The 24,553-nt window shown below is 39.4% G+C and overlaps 1 protein-coding gene across 2 annotated transcripts in view; it reads right to left on the bottom strand.

Moving 5' to 3' along the window:
- ELAPOR2 (endosome-lysosome associated apoptosis and autophagy regulator family member 2) overlaps positions 1-24,553 on the bottom strand; it is a 291,435-nt gene that overhangs the window by 202,172 nt on the left and 64,710 nt on the right. The window contains exons 3-5 of one of the 2 annotated variants that reach the window (XM_049714889.1): positions 22,814-22,864; positions 21,766-21,839; positions 13,354-20,791 (exon numbers count right to left, since the gene is read on the bottom strand). The gene's annotated coding sequence lies outside the window, so the exon portion shown is untranslated. The remainder of the gene's footprint in view (positions 1-13,353; positions 20,792-21,765; positions 21,840-22,813; positions 22,865-24,553) is intronic. The other variant, XM_049714888.1, reaches the window with a different exon arrangement.

The raw sequence follows: 24,553 nt of genomic DNA, 5'->3' as shown, positions 1-24,553 counted from the left end.
AAATTCTTACTATACCTCTGAGAGAAAATGCTCCTTCAGATAGATTCGGACCAAGTTTCATTTGTAATGTTAATGTATTTTGCCTGAGAAAGCCTCAGCTGTGTCACTTCCCCACATGCTGGCCAGACCCTAACGAGGTTTTGGTAGTACACTGAAGAAAGACACACATTCTCATTTTTCATCTCAATTCAGAAATAAAAAGTACATTAGCCATTTGTAGTATGCCTATTAGTGTTCCTTCGATAATTTTCTGATCCTTAGCATTTATAAAGTAGACCTTGAGTTTTGATACTACAAATCCTGATTGACATTTAATGATTCTTTTTCTTATTAATAAAATGGGGTGGCCTAAGAAATTTATGGAGATGCTCTGTTAAACTAATATCATAACCTAAAAAATAAGATAAAGTAACCAAAACTATCTGAGCAGGAACCAGCCCAGTTCTTCCTCTTTAAAATGAGGGGGGAAATTTGTTTCTAAATATTGTGTCCTCAGGGTTAGGACTCAGGCTTGAATCTTACTCATGGAAGGAAAAACCAAGATGTGGTTTCAAACCTATTCAGAACATAAAATTTTTTATAAGCAATGGAAGAAAGTAATTGTGTAAACCACATCAAGCCATCGTCAGAAATGGAGATTATTCATATCAGACCCTGAATGAAACACCAACAGGTTTCACACTCCCATACTTCATCCCATTCTCATTTACCCCTGTTTATATAATTGCTAGAGTTTAGCTAGGTCTTGATTCTACTATTAGCCTCCCATAAAGGACACATTTTAAACTGCATAAAATTGAGAGGTTTATGCATCTATTAATAACTCTCAATCCCGCTACTAATTTAAGCTCAAATTACATGGCTTAGAATTCACAGCCCTTCTTGCTCTGCCCTCAGCCCAACTTTCCATTCTTGTCATTAACCATTTCCTTAAAACTGCTTATGATCCAGTCAAACATAGTTATCTTGAGCCATTCCATGATTTTTTATCTCTACACCTTTGTCCATGCTCTTTGGTCATTTACCGGAATGAACTTCCACGCATCTCCCTCTGTCTATCCTATAAATTAAGCTAAAATAACACTTTTTAAATAATTATTTGTTTTAGTTCCCCATTGGGTATGAGCATTTAGTTTATACTATCTTTATTGAATTTATTATTCATACCTATAAATGATATAAATGATCTTTGATATCCAGGGACCTTTCAATATACTTACTGGCATCTTCTGCAGTGTAACAGCACCTCATATTACAGTGCCAGTTAACATGTATAAGAGAATGAATAAATGAATAAATGTCTAGTCTATGATCTTACCTTTATGTTATCTGTTATTCAGAGAATCCCCTGCATTCTTTTCATGCCAATCTAAATTTATTATAGGAATATATTATTTTCAAAGGCTAAAAAAATCCATTTTCAGTAATATGACACACAACACCATGACCAACCCTTCCACTGAAAATAATTAAAATAATAAAAAAATATTTTAAAATACACCTTGTATTAGCAACAAAGTAAGGACCCTAAGAAACCAAAAACTAAGTAAATGTAGGAATCCAGAGAGGTAAGCTGAGCTCTGAGTCTGGCTTTCACTTTGAGGACATTTGCCCATGAAGGTGAACTTCAGTTTCTGTATTCACAGGTAACAATTCTGGGAGCTACCTGACCAAGATGAGGAGTCTGATAGGCGATGCCCTCATAAATCAGATACCCCAGAGGCCTAAACCCTCAAGGTATATGTGAACTAGAAATAAATCTAGAGGACAACAAGGAAAATGGCCTATTATAAAATGTGTCAGGGCTTCCCTGGTGGCGCAGTGGTTGAGAGTCCGCCTGCCGATGCAGGGGACACGGGTTCGTGCCCCGGTCTGGGAAGATCCCACATGCCGCGGAGTGGCTGGGCCCGTGAGCCACGGCCGCTGAGCCTGCGCGTCCGGAGCCTGTGCTCCGCAGCGGGAGAGGCCACAACAGTGAGAGGCCCATGTACCGCAAAAAAAATAAATAAAAAAAAATAAATAAAACGTGTCATTGGGTAGAAGGAAACACTAAATCGTCCCTTGGAATTCCTACCCACAAGCTGGCCCTCACTTGAGCTTGTAGCCCAGTCTCATACTAGCCCAATCTCATATTTTCTGGATATACTCATACATCCAGAAAAATCCTCCAACAAGAAAATTTACTTTAAACTGTTTCTATTTTGGTAGAGTTCCCCAATATTCGGCAGGAGCAAGGGCAAATAGTCAGTGGAGCTATAAATTACAAACACAGGGCTTAAAAAATTCGAACAGATAAAATTCCCAAACATATGAACTTATAGTTTAAAAGCTCACAAAATGCACCAGGAAACAAGCCACCTAGAGTCAGAGGTAATAGAAACAACAGACAGCAAAGTTAGATATGTAAAGTTTCCAGATATTGGAATTAGAAGACAAAATATAAATATTAAACTTACCTATTTTAAAAATTAAGAGGACTCTGAAAATATAAGGGAAAATAAGAGAATATCTTTTAAAAAGACAAACCTGGTTTTAGAGAGAGAGAAAGAAGGAAGGAGGAAGGAAGAGAAGGAGAGAGGAAGGGAAAGAGGAAGAAAGAAAGGAAAGAAGGAAAGGACAGAAGGAAAGAAAGAAGAGGGTGGGAACTACATAGAACACTTAGAAATTAAAACTATTAAAATTGGAATAAAAACTTCAATGGACTCTCCTTTCCCATTCTCTTTCCCTTTCTCTTGGTCCAGCTCAATAATTCAACCTTGATTTTTTTTCAATTAGCAAACTCTCCTTATCTAATAAAGAGTATCTACAAAAACAACTATCACTAAATATCATACTTAATGATAAAAACATTCCTTCTGCAATCAGGACAATGACTAGAATGCCCAATTTTTCTCAACTTTGTACTGGAGTTTCAAGCCAATACCAAAAGGGAATAAAAGGAAATAAACAATAGAAAGAACGGAAGGGAAGAAATTAAAATATCATTACTTTCAAGAGATATGAGTGTCATGAAAATCCAACAGTACTATAGATAATTTCTAGAATAAAAAGGCTTTCATAAATTTGCAGGGTAAAAATCTGTTACATTTTATACACCAATAATACAGAGTTGAAAAATATTTTTTAAACTAAAATAAAAATTTATGGAATACTCAGAAATAGACTTAATAAAAATATGCAAAATCATTATGGACAAAAATAAAGCTGTACTGAAAAACATTAAAGAAGACCTAAATAAATCAAGAGGTACACCATGCTCATGAACTCAAAGACTAATATCATATAGATGACAGCTCTGTAACTGTTACGTAAATTCAGTACAGTGCCAATAAAAATCCCATCACGTGTGTGTGTGTACAAATTAACATGTTGAGTCTAAAATTTGTAGTGAGTTTCAAGGATCAAAAAATTGTCAAGACACTATTCAACTGAGGAAGAAAAAAAGTTTGGAGAAGCTGCCTTACTAGATATCAAGATTTTTAATAAAGTTATAGAAATTTAAATCAGGTGGTGTTTACACAGATTGACAATTAGAGAAATGAAACAGAATGAAATGCTGAGAAATAGACTCACCCATTTATCAGTTGATATATGACCAAGGTAGTTTTAAAAATTCATGGGAGACGAATGGAATTTTCAACACGGTACTGGGATAACTGAGTATCCGTAAGGGGAAAAAAATGATAATGTATCCTTACCTGATACCATAAACACTCAATTTCATTTGGATTAAATATCTATGTAACTGTTAAAAATATAATTAAAACACAATGTAGGAAAATATTTTCATGACCCCACAGCACAGAAAACTTTCTTAAATAAAATGTGCAACATGAAGGAAATGATTGATGGAATTGACTACCTAGAAATTAAGAACTTCTGTTTCTCAAAAGATACCATAAAAAGATTAAAAACAAACAAAAAGACACAAACAGAAGAAGATATTCCTGGAAGGATTTGTAGCTAGAATATATAAAGAATTCCTATGAAACAATAAGAATGCATAATCCAACAAAGTTTATTAAAAGTATCCCTCCAACAGATTTAACCTAACTATATACAAAAACTTCCTAAATCGCTACCTCAGTGAGCTCTAGCCATATCAATTTTAGTAAATTTAACATTGAAATAATCTTGTTTTTCCTAAAACCTGAATCATCCAATCTCAAAACTTGTAGTCACACTTAACATTTACCTTACTTTACTTTCCATATTCAATTATTTACCAAATACAGTCAGTTCTTTTTCTGCAAGTTTTCTCACATTTTTGTCCTTTCCACTGTCATATCACCGTCATGATTCAGAACCTCATTTTCTTGAACTTGTGGTAAACTCCTAACTGGTCTCCCTGCCTCAGTGTTCTCTTTTACACCTTTCCTGCTTGCTGCTCAGCAGATCTAGATTAACCCACCTAAGCCACACTTTATTTTTCAATGAAAACACATTTAATCATAACCATATAATAAAATGTTGTTGAATCTGATCTAAGAAAAGGGCTTTTTGATTATACAAGTCATGAAACCTGATATATGACAGTGTTAGCACCCCAATTTGGTGGAGAATGTAGGGATTCTAATTGGTTAACCGTATAGAAAAGAATAAATTATATTCCTAAGGCACACCATATACATTAAGAAAATCGTGTATTGAAAACTAAAACATTTTTTATATAAACAGCTCATGCAGCTCAATATTAAAAAAAAAAAAAACCCAATCCAAAAATGGGCAGAAGACCTAAATAGACATTTCTCCAAAGAAGACATACAGGTGGCCAAGAAGCACATGAAAAGCTGCTCAACATCACTAATTATTAGAGAAATGCAAATCAAAACTACAATGAGGTATCACCTCACACCAGTCAGAATGGGCATCATCAGAAAATCTACAAACAACAAATGCTAGAGAGGGTGTGGACCAAAGGGAACCCTCTTGCACTGTTGGTGGGAATGTAAATTGATATAGCCACTATGGAGAACACTATGGAGGTTCCTTAAAAAACTAAAAATAGAAATACCATATGATCCAGCAATCCCACTACTGGGCATATACCCAGAGAAAACCATAATTCAAAAAGACACTTTCACCTCAAATGTTCATTGCAGCACTATTTACAATAGTCACGTCATGGAAGCAACCTAAATGCCCATCAACAGACGAATGGATAAAGAAGATGTGGTACATATATACAATGGAATATTACTCGGCCATAAAAAGGAATGAAACTGGGTCATTTGTTGAGACGTGGATGGATCTAGAGACTGTTATACAGAGTGAAGTCAGTCAGAAAGAGAAAAACAAATATCGTGTATTAATGCATGTATGTGAAACCTAGAAAAATGGTACAGATGAACCAGTTTGCAGGGCAGAAGTTGAGACACAGATGTAGAGAACAAACGTATGGACACCAAGGCGGGGAAGCCAGGGGGGTGGGGGTGGGGGTGGGACGAATTGGGAGATTGGGATTGACATGTATACACTGATGTGTATAAAACTGATGACTAATAACGACCTGCTGTATAAAAAAAATAAATAAAATAAAATTCAGGAGTTCCCTGGTGGCTCAGTGGTTAAGAATCCGCCTGCCAATGCAGGGCACACGGGGTTGAGCCCTGATCCGGGAAGATCCCACATGCTGCGGAGCAACTAAGCCTATGCGCCACAGCTACGGAGCCTGCGCTCTAGAGCCCACGAGCCACAACTACTGAGCCCGCATGCCACAACTACTGAAGCTCGCACACCTTAGAGCCCGCGCTCTGCAACAAGAAAAGCCACCACAATGAGAAACCCGCACACCACAAGGAAGAGTAGCTCCTACTCGCCACAACTAGAGAAAGCCTGTGTGCAGCAATGAAGACCCAACGCAGCCAAAAATAAATATAAATTTATTTAGCCAAAAATAAATAAAAAATAAATTAAAAAATTAAATTAAATTAAAAAAAAATTTTTAATGGTTAAAATGCTAAAATGAGGGCTTCCCTGGTGGCGCAGTGGTTGAGAGTCCGCCTGCCGACGCAGGGGACACGGGCTCGTGCCCCGGTCCGGGAAGATCTCACATGCCGCAGAGCGGCTAGGGCCGTGAGCCATGGCCGCTGAGCCTGCGCGTCTGGAGCCTGTGCTCCGCAACGGGAGAGGCCACAGCAGTGAGAGGCCCGCGTACCGCAAAAAAAAAAAAAAAAAGCTAAAATGAAAAATAAAACAGTTTTGAAGAAGATATGAGATTATCTCTACAACCTTAGGATAGAAAAGGTTTCTTAGGGGCTTCCCTGGTGGCGCAGTGGTTGAGAGTCCGCCTGCCGATGAAGGGGACACGGGTTCGTGCCCTGGTCCAGGAAGATTCCACATGCCGTGGAGTGGCTGGGCCCGTGAGCCATGGCCGTTGAGCCTGCGCGTCTGGAGCCTGTGCTCCGCAACGGGAGAGGTCACAACAGTGAGAGGCCCGCGTACCGAAAAAAAAAAAAGGGGTTTCTTAACTAAGACACAGTAAGCACAAGTTATACAAGAAACAATGATAAACTTGACTACATTAAAATTTAATACCTGTGTTTACCCCAAAAAATTATTTTAAAAATTAAAAAGATAAATCATAAATTGAAAGGAAATATTTCCATCACAAACTACTATCAAATGATTAGTATCCAGAAGATATGTTTTAAAAAAAACAACACATGTTCAAATCGATGATCAAAAGACAACCCAATAGAAAATAGGCAAAGATCCTAGAAAGTAACAGAAAAGTAGAAACAAGAATGACCGAAAAACATAAGAAACAGTGTTTAATCTCATTAGTACCTGAGGTATACTAATTAAAATTACACCGAGCTACCAGATTAGCAAGAATTAAAAAATGACAATAAGTATAAAAAGTGGTTGTGGAACAAATAAAACTTTTACATGGCTGTTCGGAGTGTAAACTGATACAAAACCCACTCTGGAAAAACACTATGACATTATCTGATAAAGTTCATGCAACTTTATTATATAATAAAGTTGACCCAGCAATTATACTCCTAAGAATATATATCCCCTACAGTGACACTTGCATATATGCACCAGGATACATACATGCACCATTGTATACATTCATACCAGCATTTACTTGTTATGGCAAAAACCTGGAAACAACCCAAATGTCTATCAACAATACAAAGGATAAACAAATTGTGGTATATATGTGCAATGGAATTTCACATACGACAGTAAAAATTAAAGAACTACACCTACACAAAACAATAGGGATGAATCCTAATAACATAATCTTAAACAAAAAAGGCTATGGAAAATGCTTATAATATGATTCCATTCATATAAAGCATAAAAGCATGTACTACCTACATGGATTTTTTTTTCATCTATCAGTATTGTTGGTTCTTCACAATATGAAAGCAACCAATGTATTTTGCTAAACTTTGAAAATAATTTCACTATATATTACTTTCCTGGGAGTCAACCAAAGAGCCTTCATCAATGCTCCTCCAGAAACTGATGAGATATAAATCAGAAAGGAAGAGAAAGAGAATGAGAGCGTGAATGGTAGAGTGAGATCTACCATTCTGTGATCAAAATCAATACATTTCAATATTTCACCTTTGTTTTACCTTTTCTGTGGAGTTCCAGCAAGCAATCTTTTCCTCTCCCTTACATGGCTTTATAAAATGTGTAAAATATCAACCAGAGATTATAATAATGTTATATTCGTGTCACCATTACAATGCAAAGCAATTTAAAAAAAAGGGCCAAAGACTTGCTTTCCAGTTCCAGTTCCGCAATTAGTCACGTGTCCTTCATCAAGTCATGCAACTTCACTGGGCTTCAGCTTTCTCTGCTGTTAAAACAGGGGTAGGGCTTCCCTGGTGGCGCAGTGGTTGAGAGTCCACCTGCCAATGCAGGGGACACGGGTTCGTGCCCCGGTCCGGGAAGATCCCACATACCGCAGAGCGGCTGGGCCCGTGAGCCATGGCCGCTGAGCCTGCGCGTCCGGAGCCTGTGCTCCGCAACGGGAGAGGCCACAGCAGTGAGAGGCCCGCGTACCGCAAAACAAAACAAAACAAAACAGGGGTAATCATGCCTGCCTCAGAGCATCCTCGTGAGAATTAAAACAGTAAACTTATCTTAAAAAAAAAAAAGCACCTTATGGTTTTCAACATATAATAGTCATTCAAGAAATATCCGCTCCCTGCTACCATCACTGTGCTATCTAAACATCTGAATCATTTATAAATACAAATGGGGACGGTGAGGGGTGAGCAACATTGGACCTCAGAAGGCATGCAGGTGCTTAATTTGCTTTCATTCCATAAATACAAGGTCACCAGGTCTTTTGAAAATATATTTGTTGCCACAAAATGGAGGTCACGGTAATTCTAACTTATGTTTTCTTTGTCTATTAACGTCACTACATAATAATTATGCTAGTTCCTTTCCCCTCTTATTTTATATAGCAGCACTTGCCAATTGGATGATAATCACCGTGTCCTGTCATTTGTTTCCTGTTCTTTTATATAGTTTTCTCAGGACCCAAATCCCAAGTTCCAACTCCATCCTCCTTTGAGATGTCACTGACTGCTTCACATGCAGTATCATTTTTATGCTTATGAAAAAAAATCAACCTGTTATACACAAGTTCTTATGACTGGTTAGCTTTGCCCTCTTCAGCCACTGAACATGGAAGGCAGTCTGCAATCCCTACCAGTGATCTGGGCATCTGAAATTTGAACCTGGAATACATGTTATCTAATACATGCACCATAATTTATACACTATTTCTGGGAGTTAAACGTGCCCCTATTTCTAACAACTAACTCACAATGGAGCTTTGGATTCACCCTATTACTAAATCATTTGTTTAACAGAATGAGTCAAAAAGACTTCTTGCCTTAATCCATTTTTTATATCCATGCATAGCAAATTTTGACTCTCTTTTTACTTTCATAGTACCTAATACAATGATATGCACCAAGCTGATCATCAATAAATAATGTTGACTGATAGATTCTTATTAAAGGACATGACAGAGACAATATGAAGGTCACATTTCCCTACTCTTTGCATCTAGGTCAGGCCATGTAACTACTTTTGGCCAGTGAAATGTGGGTGGCCATATACCTCACTTTCTGGCCTGACCCCTATAATATCCCACCTGGTCTTCAACCCTCTTTGCTAGTTAGCTGGCCAAATGGAGGGCACTGAAGGACTCTGGAGGCCCTACTGGAAAGTAGAACCACCAGATGAAACAGGCCTGGATCCCTGACTCAACATTGTAGGAGAGAACCCCTGGGAGAGCCATCTGACCTGCTTTGGTCTGTGACATGAGTAAGAAACAAAACTTTTTGTATTATGTCACTGAAACTTGGGAGTTGTTTGTTAGCAACTAATGTTAATTACCCTAACAGCATGAACCACCTTACTCCCTGACAGTGTACATGTCAAACTAAAACACCAAACAGAGCTGTAAAATATTCCTAAAAGAAATTCTGAGAATTCAGGTAAATACAGTCTTTAGATTGCGATTGTCCTAGTCAAGACCGTATCTGTGTGCTACAAGCACCATGTAGTTGCGGTCTTCCTAAATTTTAAATAGGAAAGATATACAAATGTAAAGTCAATAGATAATTTGGGAAATATTTGGCAGATATCAAACCAAACTATTTTATTCATAATAATCCCTAGTTTCTGGTAGTGCCAAAGCTCTTATAACTTTAGTCAAGCCTTTAAGACTCTGAGCATAGTTTCTTCCATAATGTAGAATGAATACCCCTTCTACCTTTAAGGCTGAGCTGGGAAATTTAATTGTTATGGTTAAGGATGCGTGCGTTGGGAGACAATTCCCCGTTTATTTTTGTGTTTCTTCACATTATGTAAGCAGAGGCTATCTTTTCTGGGATGCTTGTGTAGAGAGCAGTCTTGAAAGATAGAGATAGTATGTCCTTCTGGAGCCCAAGGTAGGTTTGTTTGGTGTCCAGATACCATTTTGGAAAGGTATAGAAGGAGGGGAAATAAGTTTTAAATCTAAGAATCTGAGTCAATCAGAAGAAAATATTTAAACCAGAAGATATTGTAAACTGGCAAATTTAAGGTTTATATCTCACCGCATTCTCCCCCACTTCTTCTATCAGAAGACATAGGAAACTTTAAGCCTTCGTTTTATTGGCACACTGTACAGCTGGCCCTTGAACACACAGGTCTGAGAGGCACAGGTCCACTTATACGTGGATTTTTTTCAACAGTGAATACTATAGTACTACATGATCCAAGGTTGGTTGAGTCGGTACATGCAGAACTCGTGGATATGGAAGGCAGACTGTAAGCAGATTTTTGAGCGGGTGAAGAGTCAGCGTCCCAACCCCTGTGCTGTTCAAGGGTCAACTGTATTAGTAAATTTGCAACCATTGGTAAAAATAGGTCTATAGCAATTCCATTTTTAAAAAATCCTAGTTTTCAAATACTAATGTTTGTCAAGGATAACATAGCTACAAAGGACTAGAACCTACATGGGTGGTTTGAAAGTCCTCTGATGCAAGAATATGAATTTTAAATTGACCAGACTATCAACTCCTTGAGAATGGCAACTGAGCTTTACTTATCTCTGAACCCTCGCAGTGACAGGCAAAGCACATAATGAACAAACATTTGAATATAACTTACTATCAGCCTATTACGGATCATTTTGGAACCTATAGCTCCACTCTGTGTCTTTAAGTCTTTGGATTTTCAAAACCTTTTTATAATGTGAAAATATCCTCAGGAGGGTCATTTCTTTAGCTCCTATTACAAAATATTTTATCAGGATTAACCTAAGATTGAGAGTAAGAGAAGAGAGCAGAGTTCTGGGAAAGGATAAATAAAACTGGAAGGAAAAAATTTGACAGGTCAGACAAATTACATCACCATTTTGCCTTGGGCCAGCCCTGAAAAAGGGCTTGCAAGAATAATAATTTGGGCTTCCCTGGTGGCGCAGTGGTTGAGAGTCCGCCTGCTGATGCAGGGGACAGGGGTTTGTGCCCCAGTCGGGGAAGATCCCACATGCCGCGGAGCGGCTGGGCCCGTGAGCCATGGCTGCTGAGCCTGCGCGTCCAGAGCCTGTGCTCCGCAACAGGAGAGGCCACAACAGTGAGAGGCCCGCGTACCGCAAAAAAAAAAAAAAATAATAATTTTACTCCTGAAAGGTATTTCACACTACAACAGCGGAAGTAGTAGTAAACTAGTATGACTGAGAAATAGCAAAAGGAAAACAGTATCTCCCCAATGATTCTGTCCCATTTCAGACATTATCCACTCTTTTGAGTTAAAGTATTTGTGGTTGGTAGAATGATGTACCCACTGGAAAGACGTCCATGTCCTTATCCCTAGAACCTGTGAACATGTTGCCTTAGATGCCAAAAAAGACTTTGTGGCTGTGATTAGGTTAAGGATCTTGACCTGGGAGATTATCCTGGATTATCCAGGGTGGGCCCAATGTAATCATGAGGTACCTTAAATGTGGGAGACACAGGAGTGTCAGCATCAGAGTGATGCACTATGAGAAAGACCGGACAGGCCATTGCTGGCTTTGAAGATGGAAGGGGATGTAGGAGACGCCTAGACACTAGAAAATGCAAGACATCAGATGCTCCCCTAGGGCCTCTGGAAAAGAACACAGTCCTGTCAACACCTGGATTTTAGTCTAGTGAGAACTATTTCAGACTCCTGACCTCCAGAACTGTAAGATAATAGATTTGTGTCATTTTAAGCCACTAAATTTGAGGTAATTTGTTTCAGCAGCTATACTAGGAGACCAATCTAGTGTTCACTGAAGATTTTTTTCTTTTTTAATAAACTTAGGTATTTATTTATTTATTTATGGCTGTGTTGGGTCTTTGTTGCTGTGCGTGGGCTTTCTCTAGTTGCGGCGAGCAGGGGCTACTCTTGGTTGCAGTGCGCGGTCTTCTTATTGCGGTGGCTTCTCTTGTTGTGGAGCACAGGCTCTAGGCGTGCGGGCTTCAGTAGTTGTGGCACACAGGCTTCAGTAGTTGTAGCACGCAGGCTCAGTAGCTGTGGCTCACGGGCTCTAGAGCACAGTCTCAGTAGTTGTGGCACACGGGCTTAGTTGCTCCACGGTATCTTCCCGGGCCAAGGATCGAACCGGTGTCCCCTGCACTGGCAGGCAGATTCTTAACCACTGTGCCACCAGGGAAGCTCCTGAAGATTTCTTGTAAAATGTTAAGGTAGGGGCTTCCCTGGTGGCGCAGTGGTTGAGAGTCCGCCTGCCGATGCAGGGCACGCGGGCTCGTGCCCCGGTCCAGGAGCATCCCGCATGCCGCGGAGCGGCTGGGCCCGTGAGCCATGGCCGCTGAGCCTGCGCGTCCGGAGCCTGTGCTCCGCAGCGGGAGAGGCCACAACAGAGGCCCGCGTACTGAAAAAAAAAAAAAAAAAAAAAATGTTAAGGTAATCCTGGGGAAGAAAAGCAAGGCTGACATAAGAATCAAACTATGACTCAGCCAGTATATCCGTTTAATCCCTTGAGAAGAGGTGTGTGAAACAGGTCTTCAGACAGGCATTATCAGGAAGCACTCCATCATGGCATCTCTCCAGAAGACACATCTGACTAAGCAGCCACAGTGCATTTTCCCACGGGAGACAAGAGGCTAGACAAGGGCACCTCGTGACAGAGGCACTGAAATGGAGAAGGATCCTAGGGGCTTTTTATGTTCCCCTTTTCCTGAGATTTTTTAAGTGTGAATGGTGAAAAAGGATCACAGCAGTAAATATTCAGGCTGGTGCGATAATGAAAAAAATCAGTCATCTCAAAACAACTTTATCTCCAGGGTGACTTCAGTAATTTAGGAAATAATGGCCTGTCTAGATATGAATATGTTTTTCTTGACTTTTGGAAAATACATGCAAACTTACATTTCACAAGGTAAAAAGAGGTAGGTGACAGCTAATTATTTATTGACTAAATATTCTATAAACACTACATTTGAAGCTAAGCTACAAACAGCCAGAAAATAATGAAGCATCAATTTTTCTATTCATTGAGCATTTTTCAATTAAAATTAATGCTAAGAAAGAAACCAAATTAACAATGGTTGTCTTTAGGTGGTTGGTCTAGAGAGTTATATGTTTTTTCTTTCTACTTTTTTATATTTTTCCAATTTTACATAATGAATATGTATTAAATCTGACAAATTATCAGGCCTTAAAAAATTAGTGAGGAAAGGTTTGTTTGTTTTTTAATGTAGTGAATGTCAGTAGTTGAAAAAATAAAGTCACCTCTTAATCATCAGGAGGCAACTGTGCATCAGGGAACTGTAAAAGTTCCCTGTAGTAATTATAATCCTTAAAATATGCTGTGAAAAGGGAGACCAAGTAGCCTACCTTTCTTTAGGAGACAGTCATTCTGCTCTGTCTTCTGAGAACTTTGCCCCATCTTTCCTAATGACAGAGAAATCATAGATTATTTAAATCTACAAGTAATCTACCAACATGAAAACATAATATTATTGAATTTAGATTGACAAAAAGAAGGGTGATCATGAAGAACTTAAGCTTTATCTGCAATGTTTTCATTTTTGGAGCAGGGGTGGGCAAACTTTTTCCATAAAGGGCCAGAGAGTAAACATTTTAGGCTTTGCAGGTCATAAGGTTTCTGTTGCAACTGCTCAACTCTGCCTTTGGAGTTTGAAAGCAGCATAAACGTGCATGCAGCAGAGTTACTGTAATGGACTGCAATTTTTGTGTTTGCATGTTATGGGATTGTCTCTTGATTTTCTACCCATGGGTCAAATGTGAGAGAGAAAACAAGTATGCATGGATATAAATGTGTAAAATCAAAGTGGTCTTGTGCCTTGAAGTACACACCAAAACCATGCGATGAATTTTGGCCTAAATGAAGTTTAATAAAGAAGTCTCAGACCGGAAATCAATATACACGGGCTCTTGTTCTACATCTACTCCCAACAAACTTAAATTTGGGGGGGCCCTGAGTGTTTTCCTGTGTAAAGTGTGTCAAAGCATTCTGAATCCCTCATCCCTAGCCTCCAGAGAACAGCCATCACAGTCACACAGCTATTTTTATAGATGTTGGAGCTTCTCTCACTAATATATTTCTTAATGCCTTAGTGAAGGGAGTAATCGCTGGGCTTTCTCTAACATTACAGTGGAGGAAGCAGGGCAGTATAAGACTGCATATGATTAATCCACTCCAAAGTTCCCACCTCCCTAAAACTTTGAATTTCTTCCTTAACATTAGGCTTGGAAATTCTGGCATCTCAACCTCAACGAATGTAGACAACCACTGAGTCCAAGTTTCATTCAATCAACCAAGCAAACTGTTACAGCCACTTCCAGTTGCTTGAACCAATGCATTAAATCCAGACTCCCTGTGAATTCATATCAATAAACTTAGCCTATCCCTGACTTCAGACTATACTACAAAGCTACAGTAATCAAGACAGTATGGTACTGGCACAAAAACAGAAAGATAGATCAATGGAACAGGATAGAAAGCCCAGAGATAAACCCACGCACATATGGTCAACTTATCTTTGATAAAGGAGGCAGGAATGTACAGTGGAGAAAGAACAGCCTCTTCAATAAGTGGTGCTGGGAAAACTGGACAGGTACATGTAAAAGTATGAAATTAGAACACTCCCTAACACCATACACAAAAAAAAAACTCAAAATGGATTAGAGAGCTAAATGTAAGCCAGAAACTATCAAACTCTTAGAGGAAAACATAGGCAGAACATTCTATGACATAAATCACAGCAAGATCCTTTTTGACCCACCTCCTAGAGAAATGGAAATAAAAACAAAAATAAACAAATGGGACCTAATGAAACTTCAAAGCTTTTGCACAGCAAAGGAAACCATAAACAAGACAAAAAGACAACCCTCAGAATGGGAGAAAATATTTGCAAATGAAGCAACTGACAAAGGATTAATCTCCAAAATTTATAAGCAGCTCATGCAGCTCAATAACAAAAAAACAAACAACCCAATCCAAAAATGGGCAGAAGACCTAAATAGACATTTCTCCAAAGAAGATATACAGATTGCCAACAAACACATGAAAGAATGCTCAACATCACTAATCATTAGAGAAATGCAAAGCAAAACTACAATGAGATATCATCTCACACCAGTCAGAATGGCCATCATCAAAAAATCTAGAAACAATAAATGCTGGAGAGGGTGGGGAGAAAAGGGAACACTCTTGCACTGCTGGTGGGAATGTAAATTGATACAGCCACTGTGGAGAACAGTACGGAGGTTCCTTAAAAAACTACAAATAGAACTACCATATGACCCAGCAATCCCACTACTGGGCATATACCCTGAGAAAACCATAATTCAAAAAGAGTCATGTACCAAAATGTTCATTGCACCTCTATTTACAATAGCCCGGAGATGGAAACAACCTAAGCGTCCATCATCGGATGAATGGATAAAGAAGATGTGGCACATATATACAATGGAATATTACTCAGCCATAAAAGAAAACGAAATTGAGCTATTTGTAATGAGGTGGATAGACCTAGAGTTTGTCATACAGAGTGCAGTAAGTCAGAAAGAGAAAGACAAATACCGTACGCTAACACATATATATATGGAATTTAAGAAAAAAAATGTCATGAAGAACCTAGGGGTAAGACAGGAATAAAGACATAGACCTACTAGAGAATGGACGTGAGGATATGGGGAGCGGGAAGGGTAAGCTGTGACAAAGCGAGAGAGAGGCATGGACATATATACACTACCAAACGTAAGGTAGATAGCTAGTGGGCAGCAGCCGCATAGCACAGGGAGATCAGCTCGGTGCTTTGTGACCGCCTGGAGGGGTGGGATAGAGGGGGTGGGAGGGAGGGAGATGCAAGAGGGAAGAGATATGCGAACATATGTATAACTGATTCACTTTGTTACAAAGCAGAAACTAACACACCATTGTAAAGCAATTATACTCCAATAAAGATGTAAAAAAAAAAAAACCTACTTAAAGATAAAAAATAAAATAAAAAATAAATATACTTAGCCTAATCCAATGTTATAGTCCATCTATCTCAATCTAACAACCAGAAAATCCATTCCCACATAAATTCACCAAGTTTCTGCCAGTATATAATAGCAAATTTTGCAATTATTTTGAGCATAGCTATGTAAGCAGCTTTTGGCAGGAAAGTGCCCTTTACAGGAAAGAGCTCTCTGCAGGAGGCCCCTTGGTCTTGTCACTAACCTTAAACCAGGCGCCCCCATGCTCTACTCACCTCCGGCCCTAGCACACCTTTCAAATCTTTTTTTTTTTTTTGTGGTACGCGGGCCTCTCACTGTTGTGGCCTCTCCCGTTGCGGAGCACAGGCTCCGGACGCGCAGGCTCAGCGGCCATGGCTCACGGGCCCAGCCGCTCCGCGGCACGTGGGATCTTCCCGGACCCGGGCACGAACCCGCGTCCCCTGCATCGGCAGATGGACTCTCAACCGCTGCGCCACCAGGGAAGCCCCCTTTCAAACCTTTTGATCACACAATACTTTGCCTAACTTGTTGGTCTTTCCATAGATCAAAGAAGTAGAAATGAAGAATAAGTAATTAACAGATGACCAGGTCTCTTCCCTAGCTTCCCCTTCGGTAATCTCGTGAATAAACTGTGTGAACAAGATAGCATCTAAAGATCACAAGTAGTCGACAAGGCTGCACGCAAGCCTGCACGCAAGCCTGCACGCAAGCCTGCACGCGGTGGGAGATGGCGATGACTCTGACCCCCTACCTCAATGATTAACTGAGGTTACTTCCCTTTTTCTCTTTAATAGCTTTCATGGCTGAACAGAATCTTCGGAGATGGCTTTTGGGGGACACTGAGTCCACCATCTCCTCGGATTGTCAGCATTCTGATTAAAAGCAACTTTCCTTTCTACCAACATTTGCCTCTCTCTTGGGTATTGATTTTCAAGCAGCAAGCAGCCAGACCTGAGTTCAGTAACAGCTACACTCTCCTTGTACTCATACCCTGTACTTGTTCTGACTTGAGGTCATCAGAGATGGTGCTGGTGGGTCTTGACAAGGCTAGGCCTCCTTTGTTACTGCAACCAACTTAGGTGAGGTTATTACAGGACCTTGGAATAAGGGAAAGCCAGTTTCCTCAGTTACAGCAGGAGGCAAGGGAGGCTCAGAAAAACTCAGGGGTTCCAGACTCTCTGCTCCATCTGAATTCATACAGGTACCCCACTCCAGGTCCCACTCCTTCCCAATCAATGTCTTAGCTTTCAAGTAACAGATTGGCACTTTATAAATCCAGCTTTTATTGTAATTCTGCAACCAATTAAATTATGGCCTGATCGTCAGCAAAGTCAGCTTCGTGGCTACAGAAAGTAAAAGGCTGTTCTAGGGTGGCTATAGAAACTCTCTGAATCTCCAACAGTGTCTAGTTGAGAGTTAAAAGGTCTGAATTTATCATTTTCTCTCAGTAAGCTCATCAGTTCAATCAAGGAGTTACCCTACCTTCTAGATTTCATAGTTTTCACTACAGCCAAAAAGATATGTATGACAGCCACTTGGTATCCAAGATGTTTGCTTCAGCAAACACTTCTTCATAGTCAACCACAAGAGATCATTTAATTAATCATGATACTAGTGCATGTCGTGGACTATTAACAACTCATTTTCTATTGCCAAGGCATTAAGAAGTAATTCAAGGCCAAGAACATAATTGAACCAGCTCCAGAATTCCACCTTTTAGGATATGTTTCCTGGGACCATTTCTATTACTACATGTTGGGATCTAGTTAGGAAAACAGACACCAAAGTAAAATTTCAAGAGGGAATTCAATATTATATAAGGAATTGGTTACACAGGTGTTGGTGGGCTGAAAGGGCAAAAACACTGAAACACTGAGGTAACCCAGAGATAATAAGTATAGCTACCACCCCTTAGGCTAGGGAAATACAAAGGAGAGTTTAGATTATCAGAGCCTAGAATCTCAGAGGAGGGAGACCTGGCTGCTCCAGGTATCTCTAAGCAGACAAAGGAGCAAAATACCCAAAGAAGCTGGAGCCTGGAATGAAATGCCCATGTAGGTGCCTTGTTAATGGGAATAGCAAGCCCACAGGATGATAATCCCTTCTCTCCTCCTCCTAACTTCCAATTTCTTTGAAAGGCCTGCTACTCAAGGAAGCTGGCAGGCAAAGGGTTCTGGGAAATGTAGTTTGCAAAGCCCCAGCTACATCATCACAGGGCAGACTAGAAATAGGTTAAATGTGGAGTGAAATGACAATAGCTAAGTAACTGGTATACTGCCATCTCCCAAGGGTAGACTCATATTAATGAATTCAAAGACTGAAGCATTAAAAACCAAATGCCCACTTAGTTATACAGTTTTTTAAATTGCCATATAACTAGAAATGCATGATGCCAATAGGATCAGCACATTCTCTCTCTTTAGAGGCAGACTTCCATGAGGGTAAACAAAAGAAGTTTTGACCCTCAGTTCCAATTCAACCTTTACATTCAGAGTTTTAGATATGTGTAAATACTAATACCCTCCATGAATGACTCGGTGTCAAAATCCTGATTCATCTTCTCATTTTTAATTAGTCCATCCAGAATACCGCCTGAGCCTTTGCCCGTTAAAATCAGGGAAGTGAAATCCACTACTTCTTCAGTTCCTTAGGTTCCTTGTATTTAGCAGAAAAAAAAAATTAATTTCTCAAATTCTGTGGCATGACCAATCAGGATTCTTTGTGGCTAGATATGACAGAAACCTAACTCAAACTGGCTTACGCAAAAAGTAGAATTCATTAGTTCATGCAAATCTGTCTGTATGTGTCTATCAGGTACACCGGTATTCAGTTATCCAGGTGAAGAATATAAAATGAAAAGCTCTTCCTCATTGTTCTGGCCTGTTGTTGACTTTAAGTGCCTGCTCTTGATGCTTGATAGTCTGCCAGTGACCATATAGAAAGGACCTACCACCTCCCATGCTCCAGTTACCTCCTCTTCCACCTGTGCTCAAGCAAAATATAGCTGTCCCTTGAACAACACAGGGCTGAGGGGCACTGCATTATCCAAGTATGACTTATGTAACTCCATTATCCACAGTGCCTACATATCCCCAGTTCCACATCCGAGGATTCAACCAACCTCAGAAGGAATAGTACTGTAGCATTTACTATTGAAAAAAAATCCACCTATAAGAGGACCTGCAAAGTTCAAACCCATATTGTTCAAGGGTCAACTGCATACAACCACTAGACCCTAAGGATAGTTTCAGCAGTTCTTTATTCAATGGTTCAAGTGAAAAGTGCCAATTGTAGAGGACAAGGGAGTGAAGGATACGGGATTGGTCACTGAGCCTCCAATGCAACTACCTCATTCCTTTGCACTACAGTCAGACCTCCATATCTGAGGGTTCCACATGCACAGATTCAACCAGCCATGGATAGAAAATATTTGGGAAAACACATTCCAGAAAGTTCGAAAAAGCAAAACTTGAATTTGCTGCATACCAGAAACTTCTTGTATAGCATTTACATTGTATTAGATATTGTAAGTGACCTAGAGATTATTTAAATTACATAGGAGGTTATGCATAGGTTACATGCAAATACAATGCCATTTTATATAAGGGACTTGAGCATCAGTGGATTTTTGGCATCCGTAGGGGTCCTGGAACCAATCCCCAGGGGGTACCAAGGGATGGCTGTACTTAGAGGGGGTAGGCCTCTTTGCTAGCTGGGGCATCTGGAGAAAGGAGGCCAAGTACAGGGCTCTGACATTCCGTGCTCTCTCCCTTCTCTCCAACAATACCTACAGTCCTCTTTTCACCCTACTGGTGTCACAAATTCTCTCCATATTCTGAAAAGCTGCTTCTCCTGTCTTCTTACTTCCTACACATCATGTTGAATACAGAAGTTTTCTCCACCAGTCTCTTGGCTCTGCTAGAGAAGCAGTGAACACAGGTCTCAGGTCTTTTGGCAGAAGGGGTAGAAAGAGGTGAAAACTCTAGCTCTGTCAGTAGAAGAGAAAGAACTGGGAGAGGATCTTCTAAAATCTAAAATCAAGGAATCGTAACAATAATTGCTAACATTTATATAATATTTACTATGGGCCAGGCACAGTTGGCTCACAGATACAAATATCAATTCATTTAATCCCCACAAAAATCTCATCGGAAATCCTGGGTCCTCTACTTATTAACCATGGGATAGGCAGGACACCCCTTACCTCACTGAACCTCTGCTGAAAATGTGGATAATAGAAGTAGCTACCCCATGGCTCATGGGGTTGTTGTGAGGATGAAATAATAAAATACATAAAACTGTTGGCTGGCCCCTACCTAGAACAGAGTAAGCACGGAACAAATCATTAACATAGTTTAAAAAAAAAAACTTATGAAACACATCTTACATGTGTAAGATGTAAGGCTAATTAATTTCCTTTATAAATTCCCACCTAACTGGCATGAATGAATCTTATAACTCCCCACAGATTCCCCACATTTCTCTTGGAGTTCTGCTTCTCCCAACCAGGGGGTGGGGGGAGGGTAGGAGGGAGAAGGGTTCTTCTTAGGGACACTGATTTTCTTTGCAATCCAGTCCAATGGTATCATGACTTCTCTCCAATCTTTACATTTTTTCCTAAGTTCTTCCCTTTTCCCCCAAAGACCTAAACTTTTGAAACTCAGAACTCAGGAAAAGATTCCTTTGTCTCTGCTATACACTGTTTCCCTCTGAAGGCAGGAAATAGTGCCCCTGAGTCCTCAAAGTATGGTCCTCAGACCAGCAGCACTGGCATCTCCTGGGAGCTTGGTAGACACATGCAGATCTAAAAAAAAAAAAAAGAAACCAATCTATGAAATAAAGCAATATGCATTTGGGACTCTGAAAAAAAAATCTAACTATAGTCAAATCTAACTGTAACCAATTAAACTTAAATATTGAGATGAGGAGAGGTTGTTCTGCATTAATATCTGTGATGGTTAATTTTATGTATCACCTTGAAGAGTATTTTTGAATGTGATTCATATTTAAATTGGTGAACTTTGAGTAAAGCAGATTGTCCTCCATAATGTGGACGGGCCTTATCCAATCAGTTGAAGACGTGAACAGAACAAAAACACTCGCCTCCCAAGGAAAAGGGAATCCTCCAGCAGACTGAGTTTGGACTTCATCTGCATCATTGGCTCTCCTGGGTCTTGGGTGCACCAGCCTACACTGCAGATTTTTGAACTTGCCAGCCTCCATAACCGCGTGAGCCAAATTCTTATAATAAATCTCTGTACACACATAATCAGAATATATATGCATCCTGTTGGTTCTGTTTCACTGGAGAACCCTGATTAATACAATGTCTAAGTTAGGAAATAGATTCCTCCTGGTAAAAACCACTCAGTAAAGACCACCATCTTAATGCCACTCCAATGTCTCCTCTTAAATGGCTGAGAGCACCCCAGTCTGCACTAAATGTCTACACAGATCTCATTTCTTCAGAGACTTTCTACTTTGAAAGCAAAGAGAACTGGAGACTGATTGGTTAATTGATTGATGCTTGCTGATTCTTACAGTTTAATTCTGTTTATATGTGTAAACTCCTGCCATTCTACCTTGTTTAATGTTGATTAAACATTAGACTTACAATGTCGGTTATTCAAAGTCAAAATATTCTTCAGATTCCTTCATTGTGATTCTCACTGCAACTTAGATTTTTCCAGCTGTGCTCTAACCCGTTTCTCAATTGTTACAGAATATGTTATAATGCTTTGCACATAATAGGCAAAAAACATTTACTGGTTCACTTACTTCAATCCCATATAAGAAAAGCTCTCCATCTGTCTTCAGTCATTTGATATGAATACATTTCTGGTATAAAAATCCTGAGATGACAAAAAACAAAACAAACTGATTCTTATTCTCCTTCAGTGACTTTCAAATTAGATTATTTTAAGTTTTAAGGTCCAAAGGCACTCTTTGTTGGAGGAAAATTGACTTTAGGAAATATACTAATACCTCTAGAGTTAACACATAGAAAAGTCTGTCTCATTCATTCATTCACCAAATATGTGTTAAACTCACAGGTTTGGGCAGCACACCAGGCTAAATGGTAAAAAGATACCACCAAAGACTGACCCACAATCCCTTATCTACAATTTGGAAGTTCTCAAAACTGCAATTTTCTTCTGAAATTTTGTGCCAAAATTCATTTGGCTGCAAAACTAGATCTCAGCTAACACAAGGCTATTTATGGCCTTTACAGTTTCCACTCAACTTGAATGTTTAGGTATGTCATTGTCAAAATATTTATGTATTTGACTGCAAGGGAAAGATCCAGACCCACAAAGCCTATTTCATATTAATGATTTATGCACCATTTTACCTTTTCAAAAGGTGGGGGTGGGGGAATCTGGTTCTGAAACATTTCTGTCTCCAGGCATGTCAAATAGAGATGGCAAATCTGTTCTCAAGGAATTTATAGACCTGTGCACATTAGAATCACCCGACCAGCTGTTAAAGCGTGTCAGTGCTCAGTTGTCACTCAAGATCTTTTAAAACAGAAGTGCTGGGGAGGCATCAGTATTTTTTTAAACTCTCCAGGTGATTCTAGTATGTATCCAGGTTCGAGAGCTACTGTAATTGATATATAGAATGATAGGATGCTGACTGGGTGACTTTGGGGGTGCCTGCCAGAGATCAGAATCCCATCCTTTAAGGGGTATGCAGAAAAACTGCAGTATGTTGAGAAGAGAGTGACCAGGAGAGTGGGGAGGGTGGACATTATGACCTAAGAAATCATGATATCAGAAAATAACTCAAGTACTTGGAAACATTAGATGGAGAAGAAAAGACTTACATAAAGTATATATAACATCAGCCTATAGGATCTGATTTTGTCTGCAGGGCTCTGGAAGATAAATCAAATTCTAATTCAATAAATATTTATCAAACACTCAGTGCTAAGATCTATGCCAGAGACTTTCATATATGTCCTCATTTAATTACTTTAATTCTCAGTTAATGCTATTCTTACCACAATATGAAGTAGGTATCAGCCGTCTTTTACAAGTGAGGAAACTGAAGCCCAACAGAAGTAGAGCATTTTGCCCAAGATCACAAAACAATTAGCGAGTGGAGTCAAAATTCAAAACTAGTTTTTCCAGACCCTACATTTACTGTTCTTTCCATAACTCCCTCCAAGAGCAAAAGACACAAGAAGGCAGATTTGAGGGCTTTTAATAAGAAAAGATTTTCCTAATCATTAAGATGTAACTGGGAATGGCATGCTCAGTCATGGGATATAGTGAGTTCCCCATTATTGGAGGTAATCAAATAGAAATTTATTGACTATTTAGCAAGAATATTGTAGAAGGGTTTTGATGTCAGATAACACATTGGATGACAGATTTTGAGACTCTCCCAACTCTGAAACCCTTAAATCTATGACTTTAAAACACACAAGTAAAATGTTAAATAACAAAGCAAGCCAGCATACAACTAGGACCCAAACATATAAGCGATATAGGAGTTTCACAAACAGGCAAGGGGTTCTGTGAACAGTGTGCCCAGAAACAACTTCCTAGAGGTGCCTTAAAGAACGGTTTGGGGGACTTCCCTGGTGGTGCAGTGGTTAAGAATCCGCCTTCCAATGCAGGGGATGTGGGTTCGATCCCTGGTTGGGGAACTAAGAGTTCGCATGCCACAGCTAAGGAGCCCGAGAGCCGCAACTAAGGAGCCAGCCTTCCGCAACTAAGACCCTGCACAACCAAAAATAAAAAAATAAAAATTCACTTATTAAAAAAAAAAGAATGGTTTGGGTGTGGGCAGGGCGTTTCATGAGGAGAGAACTGCATACAAGGCAAGGAGATGTATTTGGGAGACAAGGATTATTTCAGCCCATCTTGAGTAGAAAGCTCATGTAGAGAGGTAAGATTGAGTACCAAGATTAGAAAAATAGAATTGGCTGGAGGGCGCTGAGGGGTTGTTTTTTTTTTTTCTCCTAACAATGGACAGTCTCTGGAATGTTTTTTTCCAAAGGATCATAAGAATAATACATATTTTTTAAAAAGACAAGAAACAGGAGATGGCTACAATCATACAGGGCCCAAAAGAGGTCAGTAGCAGGAAGATTAGAAAGAAAGTGACAGGAAGAATCATCAGAACCTTTACATGGATTTTAAATGTATTAAAAATGTACTTGTAAAAATGAAACTATGACTGTACTAAAAGAAAATTTAGGTAAACTCTTTTATAGTCCTGAGGTGGAGAAGGATTTTCTGAGTATGATTCCAAAGTAAGAAATAAAGGAAAATACTGACATTTTTGATTATATAAAACAACATTTCTGGTTGGGTAAAACACAGCATAAGTTAAAAGACAACTGGTGAACTTGGAAAAATATTAGCAATATGTATATAACATTACTAGGACTTAATATCCACACAATATCCTTAATACAAGTGTTTAAAAAACCACTCTGAAAGAGATGAACAACCCAAAAGAGAGAATATATAAAGTACATGAATAGGAAATTCACAAGTGAAATATTCAAAACATCAAATGAGACCTAGGAGAAAGAGGCACTTCAATAAGCCAA

This window comes from Orcinus orca, chromosome 9 (assembly GCF_937001465.1).
Source record: "Orcinus orca chromosome 9, mOrcOrc1.1, whole genome shotgun sequence".
NCBI lineage: Eukaryota > Metazoa > Chordata > Mammalia > Artiodactyla > Delphinidae > Orcinus > Orcinus orca.
This window is presented reverse-complemented; position numbering and strand designations above follow the sequence as displayed.